This window comes from Hetaerina americana, unplaced genomic scaffold, assembly GCF_022747635.1.
Source record: "Hetaerina americana unplaced genomic scaffold, ioHetAmer1.1.p SCAF_11, whole genome shotgun sequence".
NCBI classification, from domain to species: Eukaryota; Metazoa; Arthropoda; class Insecta; order Odonata; family Calopterygidae; genus Hetaerina; species Hetaerina americana.
This window is the reverse complement of record NW_027286181.1, coordinates 31,451,240-31,470,490: the sequence shown is the minus strand read 5'-3', so window position 1 is coordinate 31,470,490 and position 19,251 is coordinate 31,451,240.

The window sequence follows — 19,251 nt, the reverse complement described above, 5'->3', positions numbered from 1 at the left end:
AATTTCTCCCAAGAATCCCAAATACTAAATACTTTCCCTAGGTTGGAGACGCGAAGAGAACAGGCGGGACTTGGACTCATAACAAGGTTCAGAACGCAAGAGTTTACCTTATATTTTAAAAGATATAAATAAGCCACCGCTAGGTTGTGTTGCAGGGGGTGAATACGATACACACCAGAATAGGTTTACCCGAACATGACCCTACAGTGGTCGAACAATGCTATTAAGATCCCCTATCGTTCGTGGAAAAAATGACATCTTAAATCTATCTGTACTACACTTGATCTCTCTAATTTTATTGGCATAATCTCTCCTACCGTAGTACGATGGGGGTAATAATAACTATGTCACAAATGGAATGGTTATGGATTTTTATCTCATGATTGATTCATAATTTGGGAAGGTTAGACCACAAAGATAAGGTAAAGGAGATAGGCTGCAGTACAGATACATGTTATTTTGTTCCTCGGACAATCAGGAATCATAATAGTAACAACATGGAAATCAATACTGCTACAAGCGGCAACTAGATTCAACACTGCAAAGACATGCAGTGCATTCATAGGTGCATGTGTTCGTATATATTAGTTGCTATCGTATGTATTTGCATATGTGTAAGTTGAAATAAGTATTACATGAATACATACGTCTGTGTGGGTGTGAAATAGCATGTTTTTGTTAGTATTACATGCAGTTGTCATCTTTTTTACGGGAGGAGTCAGAGAACCCCCCGCCGCATACCCTTGCGGTGGATTGCGAGGTGTTGTATGGATGTAGTTATCGAAAGTGGATTCGAAATTTCTAAAATATTCTCGTAACCATTTGGTTCGTAGCGTAAGCTTGATTTTTTGGCTTTGAGTCTTTAATTTTTGTGGAATTCTCGGTAATCGGCGCCACACCCTTGGCTTCCCGGCTGCCAATTCCCACTTGTCACATATTCAAAGATTACTGATGATAAGTTCAAAATCAAAGCAAAGAGTTTTCGGTCTCATGATCGTTTACTTACTTATCTGCGGCACCCAAGGAGAGATCATCTCTGTATATAAGTCTATCTTTGACATGATGAAGCAAAAAATTTTCATTACATAAAAGCGCGAATAGGATCGCAAGATTTTCAGTGTTCCTTATAGAGTAATAAGATTTTGAGATTTTCTAATTGACGATTACTTCATCCTTTCAATCATAACAGTTCGTACTCTCAATTTGAGATTTGACACCAAAGTACACGAAGGACTGTTTTTTTCAACGTCTTTTTATTTCCTTACCAAACAAATGTACATGTTGAGTCACAGTGCTGTATAACACTTATTTTTAAAATAACCCAAGTGTTTGACGGTTTGGCCGTAGCTCAGGCGTTGCTTACTTGTCAGTAAACCCGGGACCGCAATCTCGACTAATCCTGAGATTCGGTGGCGAAATCACGAGGTTCGCTCGTGCTTGCAGATTATTTTCCTCGAAAATTTAATGAATAACGAAACATTGACGTTAGTATTTTGAAAATCAACTGCATGAAATATCTCTCGACGAAACTATTGAAGCAGAGGCTTTAGAACGCAACCCATATTTGTGGGGAAATTTCGCCTTACGCATTGCTGGCAATTTACGTGTGGTTACTTTAATTCCCCTTAACTACTATTCTATTCTCTATTTTCACCAATGAAGTTTTCGTTAAAATCCTAGTAACTACGCTGTATTAAAAGATATATATTAGAGCTTCAAATTAAAATGAATATACCTAATCCAACGTAGCTGGAGCGTTTCCATGAAATAGCGATTAAAACTGTTATTTTTTTAAAAGTTCACCTTTCAAACTGAGGCCAGCATAACTTTTCGCAGGTGTCAGCTACCGTCCGTTGGTTACTTGAGTGAGAAACGCCTCGCACATAGCAATTTTGTTCGTCATTTTTTTAAATAGCATCAGAAAGAATCTATGGAAAGTAAATGTTTTGTCCCTGGGGTAACTAACTCTTTTAAACGGTTTGTTCGCATCACAAATTCCAGGCTTGCTCCTTCGCTTACTCTTTTTGTCTCGTTGGTGTTTTTCTTCTTCGTGGTTAACATTTTGGGGTATTAGCTGTGATTAATAGATCATATTCTTTTTACAATCAAAATATACTTTCACCACTTCAGTTTAAATTTTACCGAACGAAATCTTCTATCCAGTGGCTGCCGGTAAATGTTCACAATTATTAACTGCGTACATTAGAAACGGACCTTAAAATCGATTTTTCGGGAGTCATTTCCCCCCGTGCGAAACGAGTTGCCAATCGATACTTTTGTCAAAGAGATATTTTTCCAAATTTAGCATCTTGACCCGCAACCGTCAGTGACATTGACCGTGAATTGGACTTAATTGGTTGAAACGATTCCGAGGACAAAAATTGAAAAAGTCAAGGGTAACTCAAAAGGAACCTGGAAAACTCGGTGTCTTCGAAAGTCCACCATTCCGATTCGTCAACTTGTGATAATATTTTTAATCCACTTCTACTAACATCATAACCGTAACATTTTAGCGGAAATATTCAGTGGAACTAAAATTGATCAATATGATAAAAAATTAAAAGAAAATTAATATTTCTTTACGCTTGCAAATTGTTGAAATATTTTCGCATCGAATGGAACTTCTACACCACACCACTCACGCTCAAGTTTCACCAATATTTGTCTGCGTTGTAAAAAGAACGTGCGATAAGTTACGTAATTACGGTCATAAGCACTTGGAATGTGCAAAGTTACTTCTCAACATATCCCCATACATGACCGTCTGTACAAACATATGGTTATTCATCTAGATGTTCAAGGAAGAAGACGTATTCCATGGTCTGTCGTTCCTAAGGGCAGATAAGAATTTATAATATCGAGAAATAACTAATTTTACCACCCGAGTACGTATATTTAGATCATAGTTGAGTCCCCTCATCTTCACGAAGAACGACTTGAAAGTAAAACCTATTGTACATATGCTCATAGGCAGATAATGCCTCTTAGATGACGAGTTTCTCCTCGGGGACCTTATTTGATTTCCGAGACAAAGTAACTCAGAATAAACTACTCAATATTAGACTCGTTCACTCGAAAATCAATTATAACAATGACTTACATCGGATATAAAATGTAAGGGAAAATTATACTGGGAGAAAAAATTCAGCTGGCCAAGTTGGTAAGCAAGTACTTGTTTACGCTAGCGTTTAGGCTTCACGCTGCATTGCGGGGAGTTATACGGCTTCGCATTCTTTTGTTTTTCCCTCCCTCAGGAAATCTATCCTGATAAAGACGTTGAGGAATATTGCTAACTTGAGCTGGGTTGCAGGTATTACGAAAGGTACAATTCAGAAGGTACTTTGATATTCGTAGTCAAAGGAAATCATTCGAAAAGGGTCCAAATTCCGGGTTGACCCCTAGTAAATAGAGATATCATTCCAATCACGTCTCAGGTGTCCCGGTTTTTGGCCTTGCACGGGTGCCCTGGATGTATTTCTTGGATGTGGTTGTCGTCGTAGTAGCAGTTGATATAATACGAGATGCGTGGTGGTACGCTGCAGTTGTTCCTCTTAATGCGTGATTATTTTGTGTGTCATGAGTTACCCCATTTATCTCAAGAAGAAAATCGTGAAAAAAATAATCTATAACAGTAATGATTGATATAATCCATACAGTCCATAATCATAAATATATTTTACCTAATAAATAGATAAAGAACGTACTACGGCCGAGTGCATGGAAAGAAAGTAAAACCCAAAGCCGTACACTTAAGGGCACTTATAGGTGGAATATAGAAGGGGGTGGGAAAGTTATTGTTTGGCGGGAAGCCAGAGGCCCGTGACCCGTCACTCAAACAAATGAAAATTAAAATAAATAGTTGTACCAATTACTCCCTTGATCAGGTATTTGCACACCAAATTGACCTTCACAAGTCGCAACCACACACACACGCAGGGTTTACGGGGCGGGAAGCCCGACGCCAGTGACCCGTCACTCAAACAAATGTAAAATAAAATAAATAGTTCAAACAATTACTCCCTTGATCAGGTATTTGCACAACAAATTGACCTTCACAAGTCGCAACCACACACCCACACAGGGTTTACGGGGCGGGAAGCCCGACGCCAGTGACCCGTCACTCAAACAAATGAAAAAATAAAATAAATAGTTCAAACAATTACTCCCTTGATCAGGTATTTGCACCACAATTCTTCTCTGATTCTTCTCTGAAGAGGCCTGCTTAGCAGGCGAAACACCTGGTGTCAGGTTTTTCGGCACTTTCCCCTCCAGCACTGTACTTTTGTGTCGTCCGAGTTTGAGTGACGGGTCACTGGCGCCGGGTTTCCAACCCCGTAAACCCTGTGTGTGTGTGTGTTTGTGACTTGCGAAGGTCAATTTGTTTGCAAATACCTGAGCGAGGGAGTAAGTGTTATATAATTTTTATTTTATTTTTTCATTTGTTTGAGTGACGGGTCACTGGCGTCGGGCTTCCCGCCCCGTAAACCCTGCGTGTGTGTGTGGTTGCGACTTGTGAAGGTCAATTTGTGGTGCAAATACCTGATCAAGGGAGTAATTGTTTGAACTATTTATTTTATTTTTTCATTTGTTTGAGTGACGGGTCACTGGCGTCGGGCTTCCCGCCCCGTAAACCCTGTGTGGGTGTGTGGTTGCGACTTGTGAAGGTCAATTTGTTGTGCAAATACCTGATCAAGGGAGTAATTGTTTGAACTATTTATTTTATTTTACATTTGTTTGAGTGACGGGTCACTGGCGTCGGGCTTCCCGCCCCGTAAACCCTGCGTGTGTGTGTGGTTGCGACTTGTGAAGGTCAATTTGGTGTGCAAATACCTGATCAAGGGAGTAATTGGTACAACTATTTATTTTAATTTTCATTTGTTTGAGTGACGGGTCACGGGCCTCTGGCTTCCCGCCAAACAATAACTTTCCCACCCCCTTCTATATTCCACCTATAAGTGCCCTTAAGTGTACGGCTTTGGGTTTTACTTTCTTTCCATATTTTACCTATTTGATGAGCATTTTGTATTTCAACGATTATATTTGAAGTTGCAGGAAGCAAATCGAGGAAAGCAGAGGTAATTTCAAATATGATGGAAGTCATTTATTTTTTGAGTGATTTTAATCACATTGTACAGGTTTATGTTCCATTCAGTCCTAGCCAGTGGATGGAAAATGCTGGTATTAATGCCTTTATTCCACTATACATCGCAGTGTAACGCTGTTCGTTAAATTACGCCACCAAATATTCAGTTTCAAAAGAAGAGTAGCCGTAAAAGTGAATCTAAAATAGTTTCGTCTTAGTTGTCATGCAAAAGTACCTGGTCACATCTAGTCATTCTTGGGAACCACCATTGTAAAACCGAGTTCCCACTGCGAGATATTGAACCAAAATCTGATGAGTTATGAGAAAAGACAGGTATTTCATCTGGACACGAGGTATCTTTGCAATCCGGACTAAATAGTCGCAGTTATTTTCGATTTTGGGAAACTGTGTCAAGTTTACTACGTGCTTTAAAATTATACAAGGCGCTTTTAATTTCGAGTGTCCTGCTTACCCGGATAAAAGGCAAAAGGTTAAAATAGTCAATTTTTGTACATTTTCATGACTTTTTAATTCTTTCTTTATCGTAGAAGTGAAGACCACAAAATTCGACGAATGAATTAAGTTCCAACTCTAGTTGCGAAATATTCTTGATTCCATGGCGCTATTATTTCCACGAGGAAGATTATTCATGCCTACAGTTTTGTTCGGGGTATTTCGGATCCCAGATTTCGATAAGAATTTTCAGCTGCGTCGTATACTTATTCGAAAATTTTTCTAACTTCGAGATTAGAATGAATTTAAAATTTGAAATAAGGCAGGCGAAACAACAGTAGAAATAATTATCAAACCACAATGCCCGGGAACATGGTGTCAAAGCCCGAGGATGCCGGGTCAAACTTGTTAGAGGTAGTTGGGAGTCGGCTAGTCACGCCTGAAGTGCTGCGAACTCCTATTATTCCGGAACTTATCAGATCTGTCTCACCGAGGGAAAATTCCCGTCATCCATTATCTCGGAAGAATTTCCTCGCCAAACGATAATCTCGGACTCGTTCCTCGCAATAAATCATCAGGGCAGGGAGACCTGCAAAGAAGCCTGAAGGCTGCGCCTCTTTTCAGTTCAGTGATTATCCCTTTTGCTGCAGAAAACTCCCGAAACAAATTCTTCCTGTTTGTAGTGGCTGAAGTAACTCCTACGACGGACACACACGTGCTCGTACAGCCATCAGCCAAAGCTATCCATCCTAATTCAGCAATGACAGGCGTCAACAGTAACAGTTACTTTCTCCGAGTAGGTATATTTTAATAAGTGAAAACCGGCGAAATACTATATATCATAACGAGAATGATTGGTTTCCATTGTAATGTAAAGAATGAAAACTGAAATGGCACTTAAGCCAACTTCGAAAGAAGAGTACTCACGAATTTATAATTTATGTCAAAAGCTAAATTTGAATGGATGATGCCGTCACTTATTTTAAAATTAATATTAGGAGTAAATAATTTTGTATCCATTTCCACACGTTTTTATTATTTAACGCGATAAGATTCAACGTTATTATAAGGTGTAAGCACTCATGTGGAACTGAATTGAATATTATTTATTCCTAATTGAAGTTATCAATAGATTTAGTTTTTTTCAATGGTTAAGCAGTAATTATTAGCTATTTAACCCGATGAAGTGACGATAATTTCCCCAAAAACTCAGTTTTCATGGACGGTTACTCCATAATTACCTTGAAACGCACTTAAGCATATGTTTGTAAACTCGTTTTTAAAAATGTAGCTTTAATTTTTGCGAATAGGGGTATCAGATTTGGTCCAAAATCAGGAAAAAATGCATTAAACTATATATTATTGGATTTTGGTGGCCACTATGTTCTCGGTTCAAGGATAACGGACAGGGCTTCACCATTGAGAGCGATACCTTATCACCAATAGTCTCAGCACTTTGAATTTGCTAAGGTTCTTGAAAAAAGACTTAAGGCAAAATGAGGGAAAGTAGGTGGTTAACGATTTTTCGTTTAAATTCCTTCTAATTGGCTAAAAATAAAGTGTCGACATAGTTGAATTTAAGGAGATTGGATCGTGACCGCACCATTCAATGCCAATGAGTTAGCCCTTGTATTAATGACGACTAACGAAAATTAATTTATATATATATATATATATATATATATATATATATATATATATATATATATATACACATATATATGTACACAATTTTTAATCATTGTAAGAGGTTCTCATTAATGTTTGAGTCGGACAATAAAACTTATTTTTGTCTAGTTCTGTGGCACCAATTATTGAAACATTGTGTTTTCAACTATTTTGTACCAAAACGTAACCAATGACTTTTGAACTCAGTCGTTTAGATGCTGTCAAGTCAACAACGTTACACCAATTATGTAGTAGCGCACATGGAATCAGTTTTTCCTGAGCACATGCATTTCTATACCATCAATAGGCATTACTTCTGCCAGTAGCCCCCCACTGCCATAAAAACACGTATCAAATCTTAGATTTTCTTTATCAAATTTAAACAATAAAACGTGAAGATCCTTTTTTACCATCTTCATTTGTTAGAGTTCACTTAGACTGCAAAGTCACTAACTTTTATCCCAATGACATATACTAAACCTCCTTAAATAATGTCCTGTGTAGGTGATATCAAAATTGGTATGGGAAAAATTGTTAAAAAGAAATAAATTACCTGATATGACCTAAAATTCGGCTTATTTTGTCTTTCCTAACGCTAAAGAGAATGGCATATAACGGTGTATGAGAGAATAGTATCATTAGCAATAAGGCGGGATACCAGTGAAAGCTGAGTATTTGTGAGCATAAGTAGTATAAACGTTGAACTTCTATCGGCTTGGGGTCCCGAAGGGAACTTAAAAATCCTTAAAATACTTAAATACTATGCCTTTATTTAGAGTCCGAACTTAACAAAACGGTGTTGTGAAATCTTAGGGATGCTAATGATTTGCATATAAATCGAGTACCCCACGTGTGATTTCTTTGAACGTGAAAGAATACTGCGAGGATAAACATCGCAATTATTGAATTTTCCACGAAGAAGAAATATTTATTGAAAACCCCAATAGATGGTGGTGAAAACAATCTTGTACACAGTAATAAAATACATTTATACAGTCTCAGCTCGTAATTGGAATACGGCCGTTGACTGTTGCAACGAACGCCAGCGTTTTTTTTAATACGAAGGAATTCCGGATTATTAATTATAGTATCAAAAGCATGATTGAATTGATTTAATAAAAGGAAAAACATTTTTTATTTTAACGACATCTGCTTACAGGTTTCGTATTCTGAAATACCTCATTATAGTACGAAACCATTGACACAGCCCACGTAAAAAGAATTGGACTTAATCAGAAGCCTTGCAATGGATTAACCATCCAGAGCAAAAAGGAAGTCACTGTGATGACGTGCTCTAGTCTTTCCCAAAACGAGGTTAAAGATTTTTCTCGAGCAAGTAAATAGTGCTCTTAGTAAATGTTGTCACAGCAATTATATTTGCAGTTTTAGAACAACGTGCGTCTGAATAACTTTTAAGATTAACTTCCCCATTTGAGGGAGAATATATTTACGTCTCTCAGTGGTGGGGGAATGACCTGGCGCCCACCGTCACCTAATAAACCAACCTTTTTAACGTGTAGTGGCCGAGCTCTCTTTTGACAGCGGGACAGATACAACTGCTGCTCGTTTAAATTGACACTCATATCAATCTCTTAATTTGTGCGACTCCTGTCACCAAGTTGTCGCTTCTTCGCGACTCTTCAGACATTTATCTAGCCAATGTCACGTCGTCGCGGCGTTCGCCGGAATACGGGCGGTGGTGGTCTGAGAAATATAGTATTCACCACGTGCTCGGAATCATTCGACTGTATACGTGTGGCCCGACCCGTTTACTCAAGACCCTAGCCGCGTTGCGTCTTCTTGGGATTTTGATCGATCTTATTCCTAGCCGCATCGTTTCGGAGAATGAACCCCCCCCCCCTTTTCCCTTCCCCTCCGAACCCTTTCCTATCCCCTCCCTTACCGCTACCCTCCCCATTAGAAAAAGTTAACCCCTGTTTTTTTCTTTCTCTCACCCTATCCTTCGAAAGGTTTAGGTTTTATGAATGACTTTTACCCTCTTAACCCGCGACCGGCGTCCCAGCAAAGAACTCTCGAATTCATCCAGCTCGCTCCTCTCTCTCTCTCTCTCTCTCTCTCTCTCTCTCTCTCTCTCTCTCTCTCTCTCTCTCTCTCTCTCTCTCTCTCTCTCTCTCTCTCTCTCTCTCTCTGTGGCGCGCGCGGCTGAGATTCGCCGTCCGCCGACTTTTCTCGACTGCACAAATCGACCGCGGCGGCTCTCTTCTCCGCCTCCCCCTTCTTCGCCCTCCCCCATAATTGCTTTATCGCGTCATCCACCCTTTGGGTTTCCCCGCGTCGGCGTGGCCTCGCGCTGCCCTCGTCGGTTGGGGGTTTGAAGAAGAAGAGCAGGGGGGAAGGAAGGGAAGGGGAAGGGGGGATTTGTCCTTGGCCCAAGGAAGGACGATCCCACGGCGAGGATTGCCCCTTTCGTCTCGCCTGCTCTGCCATCCTCCTCCTCCCCCACCTCTTCCCACAATCCCCCCCCCTTAATCATCCTCCTCTGCCAATCCCTCTCCCTCAAGTTTTCTGCGGAGTTTCTGCATTCTTTTTCTCTTTTCGTCCCACCTGGAACAGGAGCTGCTGGTGAGGGAGGATGGAGGAGCTTGCCTCACCTTGCGTGTCCACCGTAACAGTGTCGTAGGAAATAGGTACGGTTTTTTCATGGGATTAGTGTGTTGTTACAGCCCATTGTACTGGATTGAATAACGTGCGTTATATAAATGTTCCAACATATCAAATGTTTTCTGATTGATCAATAATGATATCACACGAAAGGAATAAGACGGTGGTATCAGGTGAATAACCTGACTACATAAAAATAAATGATACGAGAATGATATTTCATATACGCGTGCGCACGTTACCAGTTTTCTAAGACTGACTTTTGGTACACAAATTATGCAAAATTTTTCAGTTTCATAGCATATATTTTTATTTAATAATAATACCAACGATAGAGATTATATTTGGGTACGTTACAGGTATATGTGTGTGAAATTTAAGTCCGATCTGTTGAATGGATCCAAATAGGTGAACTTTGAAACTTAGGAATCAAATGCATTCGTTGAATTTTTTACCGTTAGCAACTTGAAATTTTGCTTGCAAGAGAGTTTCCTAAAATTCTTTATTATGTTTCCTAGACAGTTCGCTGCTAGCGCCATGAAATGCAGAGTGAGATAAAATGATCGGACTTTTCCACGCGAGCAATGCGGAAACAAGAGTCACTGCCTAAAAGGAGACAAAATATTTTATGAAGTGGAAGGCCTTTCTTTTGGGGTGGTAGACTGCGGTCGTGTGCGTTTAGTCATCCGAAAATACGACAACGGAAGACATTTTCCTTCGCCTCTTGAATGCGAGCGATAAACATGTCCAGTCTAAAAGTGGGGGAGAGGGATGGGTTTGTCCCTGTCTTCCCTGCATGCCTGCGTCACCGCTGTGCGCTACACCCTCTTCCTGGATCCTCCCGCATCATGATTTTGCGTTCGTGCATTAACTACACGCGCATGACCTCAAGGTGGGCCATTATAAGATTACAAAGCGGCACGCACGCACGCGATTACGAACCACGGTTTCCCCGCTGACCTAGGTGTGTTATTAACTGTTGATTGAGATCGGAATGGACCGGCAGTTGCTTCATCCCCACCCACGTTACGCCTTGCGAGCCAACATGAGGGGAGGCCTAGTGTGGCGGGTGGTGTTAAAGCACCAGTCTTAATAATGTCATTTCTGCGATGGGTTCGTATTATTGTCATTAGTTATCTGTTTTTTTTTGGACCCAGAGTTTATTCCGCCTAATACGGCAGTGAATGCACTGACACCCCTCATTACACTAATCTATTTTTCAGTCGGATATACTTCCTGGCTTCGTTCATAACTTCAGAAATACATACTCTTTTCCTCCCTCTTTCCAGATAACCCATTATTCTCCCCCTCTATCTCCCTTAAATATTCCATTGCCTATTATCAATTACAGATTCAGGAGTGATGTGGTGGAACCGTTCCATAATAACAGAGACGAAAACTCACACAATTTTCCACAATTGCAAGAGTTTTCATCTCTGTCATTCCATTACCTCTAAATATTTATTTACATCCACCTTTCCTGACTTCTCGTATTTTCTTCCACAATCCTCTCTCTTCTCCTACATGCCTATCGCTTCCTCGTTTGTTTTCACCTCCGTCCATTTTATATTCTCCATTCTTCTACAAGACCAGGTCATTAAATCCTCTACTCTACCAAAGAAACTGCGGGAGATGCCGCAACAGTAACTTTTGACAGTCATCCGCTAATGTGCATTTCAATGCAATAATTTCAGTGTGTAAAAATTTTATTCGCCTTGAACGGGATTCCGGTCAAGGTGAAGGATTTTTACCCTCTGAAATTTTTGCATTGCTCTGCTCTACCCTTATCCTCTCGCCTCAACGACCAAGTTTCCGAGCCATAAAAAACCGTGCTCCATTAAAAATGTTTCACTCATCTTTTCCTCGCGTCTTTGCTAAAGGATCCAGCCATTAGCTTCTTCTTCATTTAAAATGCTTATTTACTGAACGCATTATTCTTATCTAATGTCCTTATCGCCTTTCCCATTTTCTTCTAAAGGTCATCCTAAGTAAAGTGCTCTTCCTGCTCCAATATATACGAATGCTCTCTTTAAATTTAATATTCTACCGGTTTCCGTAATGGATTGCAAATTGTTTTGAAGGTAGATCACCATCTCTTGGCCTGACACTTCCAAGATCTTGGCTCAAGACGCTTCGTAACTTTACTAAAACAAAAACAGTATTATGTATTTATACAGTTTTCCGCTAGCCGCCAAGGGTTTCCTGTAGCGAATGGTTTTTGCGATAACAGGCCATGAACGGAGGGACACACATTTATGAAGACACGTAAGAATTGGATAATTTGAACCATCTTCTTCCACAAGAAGTTTAATTGGGCCATTAATTTTCTTGATATTTGATAACGATTTGAACCGCGAAGTGAAAAGTCAGATCAGGATGTTCGCGGATGGCACGGATGGTGATTTATCGAGAGATATCTGGCGATGAGGATGGTTTAATTCTAGTACAGGATCTAGTTTGTATTACTGAATGGTATTCAAAATGGGGATTGTCATTGTATGGGGATATGTCCTTAATAAATGTTCGGTGGTAAATTTATTCAAAAGATCAACGGGCTTTGTTTACAAATTAGTCGGAGTTGACCTAGAAGTAGTTGATACGATAAAATACCTAGGTGTTACAATCACTAAAGGCAACCTGGGGGACCTACATACGTCAAGTCTTCAGGCAAGCAAATAAAAAAAATGGGATTTATCAGACGCACTGTTGGCAGAATTGACTCCAAAGTCAATGAATGTTCTTACCACGCTCTTGTAAAGCATCATTTAGAATATGCATGTAGTGTATGGGATCCGAGTGAAAAAGACTTCATTCGGGACATTGAGAAGGTTCAACGCCGGGCAGCCCGTTTCATTAAAAACTTACGATAAAACGCAAAGCGTCACTGCGATGCTTATGGAGTTGGGGTGGGAATCATTAGAAGAAAGACGATTCAATGCTAGGCTGAACTTACTAAATAAATTCAGATCCGCATGTTTCAACGCCGAGATCTAGCAAATCATTCGCACTCCAACATACATTGATCGCTTGGATCATGTATTTTAAATTCGGGAAACTAGCAGACTCAAGGACTCCTTCCCACGGACAGTACGGGATAGCAAAATATTACACTTTCAGCGTCTACGGAGTAATTAGTTCTACTGAATTGCATGTGCTTTCACTAAGCACTCGTGTGTTTTGTTGTCAAATCTCTTCCCGCATGACCGCAAGGGACTGCCATTTAAGTGTACAGTGCTCCTTACAGTATTGATTACCCTGCTTTGTTTGTTTTTAAGTTTCCCCTTCCATCCCTTGCCTCTCTTTGTTGGGGGGGAGCCTCCCGCTACCTACAGCGTTGGGTCACATTCCCTACCTGTGTCCTTGGGGCCGGAGGACCCACCTACCACATGGACATATGTTATATGTCCATGTGGTAGTGTAATTTCGCCTTCTTACTTTTCAAATTCTAGGGTGCACGTTATTGGATAATTTTTTACTGCATCCTAAGGGGGAAATTGTTTGTTAGTTAATAGTATGTATGTATATATATATATATATATATATATATATACATACATACTATTAATAATATATATATATATATATATATATATATATATATATATATATATATATATATATATATATATATATATTGCATGCGTGTAAGTTGAAAGAATTTCTGCATGAATGTACATATACGCCACAGTGGGTATAGGTTTGCATGGATGTTTCTGTGGTGATTTCTATGAACGAATACCATCTGCCGAAGAGGATTCGTGTATGTGGTCACTCAGATTTCAAACATTTGAATGTTCGTTGCTCTTTGTTTCTTGTGAGTTTTCCATCGCGTTGAGATTTAATGCCCTGACAATAGCGTAACTTCTCCTGCTCAATCGAGTTAACCGTTTCATCCCAACTTACTGGGATGGTGGTATATCGGAATACTTTCGTCGTTGGATAAATCGAATGTGATCGATAACAAACTTCGAATCGTCACATAATTTCGGTATAGTTCTCTCGGAGCAAATTAAAAGTTTTTTTTTTAGAGTTTCGTGAATTTTCGAAATGTGCTGTTAATGATCTCTGCTCACAAACCTTTCACACATGGCATTTAAATTCTGTAGCATTAGATCAATGATTGTGGGCTATGGGAGTACGCATAAGATTAAATGTAACCTGGCGCTTCATATAATAATTTTATGTTTTTACTAAAATATTTTATTTACCAAAGGAAGATGCTTATTAAGAATAAACGTATATCCCATGTTTAACATCATCAGAAAGGTGTTCTATGATAATGCAAGGTTTCGAAGACCGTCGTTTTCCCCATCCGCTCCTATCTCAACCTCTGTTCCATGGGTCTCATACGTACAATCCTCCTTCACGTCGTCCATAATTTCCAGCCTCTTACTCTTATATTTACCTTAACTGTACCTGTGGGTACATATTTTTAACAACATCAGACAACATGGCCACTCCTGCTTTCTTTATTCAAAAAGCAAAATTTATAATTAAACACTTAAGATTCAATTCCAAATTCAAACTTTTCATCGCCGCAAGATGCAGTTAGACATGCATGCGTTTAAGTATGCGTTCATGTACATACGTAAATAAATATTTATACACAAAATACTAGTGTTCTGACACGCCCTTTCCGAGACTTGAGAGATGTTTTGTAGATTTAGATGACGATTCCTTTCCCTGTTAACAAATTTATTTTTCTTTTCCTTACTGGACAGTGTTCGGTAGTGTTTTTTCCTTCCCGACTCCGTTCAGGACTTCCTCGTTTCTCACACTGACCACTAGTTTTGCTCTCACTAACTTCCTCCTAAATCACATTTCAAATTCCGCAACTTTATTCTTCTCTCTTTTCCCCAAGGTCCACGTTTCAAAACCATGCACCAGAAAGCTCCGAGCAAAGCGTTTGACCAGTCATTTACTCAGCTCTAGTTTAGCGCTGCTGTAAAATGAGCCATTCTTCTTATTGGAGGCTGACAATTAATGGATTTTATTATATTAACTTTGAATTTAAACATTTTCAATAATCTTCATTGTATTATTGAAAGGTTAAACAGGAAAAAATGAGTTCAGCTGTATTATAAAATGGGAAAAGTACTCCTTGATTTCATTTTTCCTCGGCGATCCACTTCCCATAACTAATGGCCTCCATTATAGATTAATGTAGGGTTTAAACCATACCATAAATAATTGATATCATCCCTTGAAATTGGCATGAAACATAATCTCGATTTACTGGTATTTTTTTGAGATGTTGAAGTCTTTCATTCAGACTTCCCATATCGAGTTGTATCTCATACCGGTTATTAAGTAATATCTGATTTTACTGAATAAATGGAGAGAAAATTGATTGCGACGCCGAGCTATTGCGAATCTGCGATACAAGCAGAAGACAAAAATCACGTTGAAATTTATGTATTAGTGTAGTTAATTAACCTACACCAATATATATATATATATATATATATATATATATATATATATATATATATATATATATATACGGGCATTTTGTCTTATTCTTATTGTAAATACATATACGTACATACGCCTACGTCGTCGTCTTAGATATTTTTGTTCGCTTTGTTGCTATTGTTACTCATAACTATAGTGATTAAACTTTGTGGCGTTTTTCGCGGTTATTGGTCTTGCAACAAAAGCGCCAAGCTCAATTAAGTCGGGACTAATAGGTGAGCTACTCGAGGATACTTTTTGTAAACAAGAGTATTCGGTCATTAACAAAAACCTGTATAGATCATTAATTTTGACCGCAATATCTACTTTTTGATTCTGTCACTTATGTGTAATGCTTACGAAATTTTAAGATCTTGAAAAAAATATTTTCTAAACGTTGATAGCCGGTTAGCTCCACATAATTAGAAAAAAATGTCAGATTGAAAAACCTCAACTATTACGCAAAAGTGTGAGAATTAAAATTTATATTTTTTCTAAGGACTTAATTTAGCCATTGCTTAAACATTAGCCCTCAAGATGCCCAAATAGCAGGTATTCAAATGACCGGTATTGAAATACTAAGGTTAGCTAAGACTTTCATTATTGAAGCGGTCGACATTCCTTTGTTGTGATATCTTTTTGTTTTTTCATTGCTATTTTAGTGAAGTATATACTAGTTTAGGTCATGACTGGTTTTCTATAGTCAGCTTATTCACCTGGTTCGAATCTCAAACTTCAAAATCAAAAGGGATCCGACCCTGCTAGGAGAAAAGTATTTTGAGTCAAAAGTATTATGGGGTATAATCACCCCCTGCCACACACCGTAGCGGTAGCCTTCAGGGTAATATGATTATGTAATAATGCAATAATAATAATAATATAAGGGAAAGATTAGAAGGTACCGTATGATATTCACCCATCTGAAGCTTAAATACCAACATCTGAATCAGAATAAATGTATTCTACTCGAAAGGTTTCAATCAGAATCTTTAATAATTCTTCTCCCCATGAAGTATTTCAATTTTTCCTTTGAACCATCTCATGTGTCCGATAATGAATGAGAAAAAGACCTTTTCAGAGCGTTGAATGTGTATGAAAATTCCATTAACGAGATCTACTCTTGTAGAAAATGTATTATTTCGTTATTGATAAATTTATTTATGACATCCACTGCCGTTATAAATTCTAAATATAATACCGGTATTGGACGTATAATTCCGTCATAAACAGTAATACGAGCTCGTACCAATATACCTGTAATATCTTTGCTTCAAAACAGTTTCGGTATTAGGTCTCTACCAGATACGGACGTACTTTCGTGGTAGTTCCAGGAATTATTCTGTTCGTTTTCGCAACCAAAATTTTAAGAATATACTGAGTGATAGGATATTCATTATTCACTTCGACAATAATGGTAACGTACGCCAAATGTGAATCATGGCGCCCGCGGCGTTAGTAGCATTAGCACGTGCGGCGGAGGGTGAAGTCACGAACCGTGTTAATGGCGTCTTCTTGGACAATGTCCCTGATCCCATTCTCCTGCACCAATGACACCACTCCGTCTCAGTTTCCATTCTCTTTTCATTCATAACGTAAGCTCTGCCCGTTGAGAAAATCGGAAGGATTATCCACGTGCCCCATACTTATAATCGTAATTTGTTAGAATATCAAGTGTCTTATTAGCAGTCCCAAGGCCATTTTTACTGTCGGCACTCTTATGGTAAAAACCATTCCGTCGCAGCAGGCCATTTTGTGCTCGAATAAAATTTCTAAGAGCATTTTGAGACGTGACTTGAACCCGTGACCTTCGCACGGCGGCATTGTCCGCCTGTCGAACGGACGGTGTTTATTTTCGCTTAGAGGGCATCCTATTTTTACCTATCCAGGGGATCCATGCTCTGAGATTTTGCTTATGATAACTATTATATTCCCTAATTCCTATTCGAATAGTCTTCGAATAATTTTTCCTTTCTGGTATATCTCAGATAGGGCGTCAAGAAGTACACCTCGTGGCGATATTGAAAGTAGTTCCACGCCTAATTTTACTTATCCAATCTGATTCCTTCATTCATTATATAAGCCTCCCTCCATGGATAATTTGCGTAATTCAGTAGTTAAATGAAAATTAACCTTAATGCCCTAAATGACCTTGAGCGCTCCTTTATTTTGTGCAAGGTTTTTTCCCTTATCTCTTCACATTTTTTCCGTCTCTTTACGCGGGTCATTGAACTCGGTATGCTCTTGGTACGTCGAATGCATCCTGTAGGATTCCCCCTCAGATTAAGGTTTAATTAAAAAAACTGGACCTTTGCGATTTATTAAGCATTAATTACACCAAACGAGCATAGCAAATTAAGCTGCACTGCCCATTAATACCGTTTTCTCCGGTGTCACTTTTATGGCGTCCTGGAGTGATTACTCATTTTGAGGGTGGACCCAAATAGATTTGCTAGGACGCTCCTGGTAGATGTTGCTGATTATTCGGAAGCCTTGTCCTTTTGAAGATATATAAATATTTTATTTTTTCTCCAAATTTCTCCATACCGTCGAGCAGTACAGATAATTTAAAATTCTAAATATCCCCCTTTCGGTTGTAGTTTAGTAAACTGCTAGGAATTTTTTGACGCTATGGTTGCTCTCCAAGGAGAGAATGACAGTCCAAGAGCAACTCTTTGATCCCGAAGAATACCTTTGTCCTCTTCTCTTAAGATTACTAACGTAAAGAGTTAGTGTGTGTGAGAAGGAGAAAAAGGCCCGAGAAGGATGAAGAGATCTCGGGTATACCACCGAGTATCAGCGTTGATCAGCGCCGACGTTTCCGCGGCTAAGTATTTTATAATCTTAACGGTGAATTATGGATTCGATAGCAAACCTAGCTGTCGAAACGTCGTTGCTGACCAACGCTACTGACCCTAGAGCTCTAAAAGCGAGTGAAATCTTAGGGAAAGCCTTAGATCCTTCGAGATCAGGCGAATTCGGCAACACTGGACAAAAATCTCGATAGCTCGAGGTGTTTGACCTCTATCCTCACCTAATAAAAAAAGTCTTCGAGCTGATTTCTGTGGCTTGGTGTTATGTGAAGTCGCCTATTTATCGTATCTTTAAAATGCAGAGCACCGGCTGTTGGAATAGAGTTTTGTAGCAAATGTTGAGGTTTCGGCATGTAAAATCTTAAATTATTTCTTTGTCATGCTCATATTTTATTCCATTTGTCATGTCATTTCATTAAGTCACAATTAACCAACCTTTTTCGAGCTTATAGCCCGTGAATTTTTATATAATGCGTTCACGAAGATATTTAAGTACTAATGTGATGAACCGCTTCGGTGATTGCTTCAAATGTGAAAGAAACGTGTTTAGCTTCCGGCCACTTTTCAGCGATGAAGGCGATGGCAATCGCGACGCTCTAATGAGAGCGATATTAGATCTTGTCTGTTTTTTTGCGCTCTTCTCTTGAACATGACTCCTAATCTGTGGAAACAGAAAGGTCATATCATTTAGCCCCCATCCCGATGCAGTGTTGAGTAAAACGGGATTATATTTATTCGTATGCTATTGGACACTTGATTATTCCTTGTAGGTTCTACCAAGATTTTAATCATATAAGCGAAGCGCTTTTCTATTTTGCAAAGGTTGAAAATTTCTTTAGAAAGCCAGAATTCACAGATATGACTGTGGTATCTCATGTAAGTATGAATGTAATTAATGATTAATATACCAAACCGAAAGCTATTACGCCATTTCTCTGCTCCCGCCCAACCAATCCGAAGAAGAGCAAAATATTTTGGTGTATTTTTACCCGGGCATTAAAATACCGTGGACGACGAAATATTATGCGTAGATATATGATCGCATACTATGAGCAAACACATTTGCTCGATTTTTGTTGAAAAAGTCCAGGATTTAGTTTTATAAATGCGTCAGTGGAATAGGCACGGGGTGAAAATTAATCAAAGGAAAATGAAGAAAAT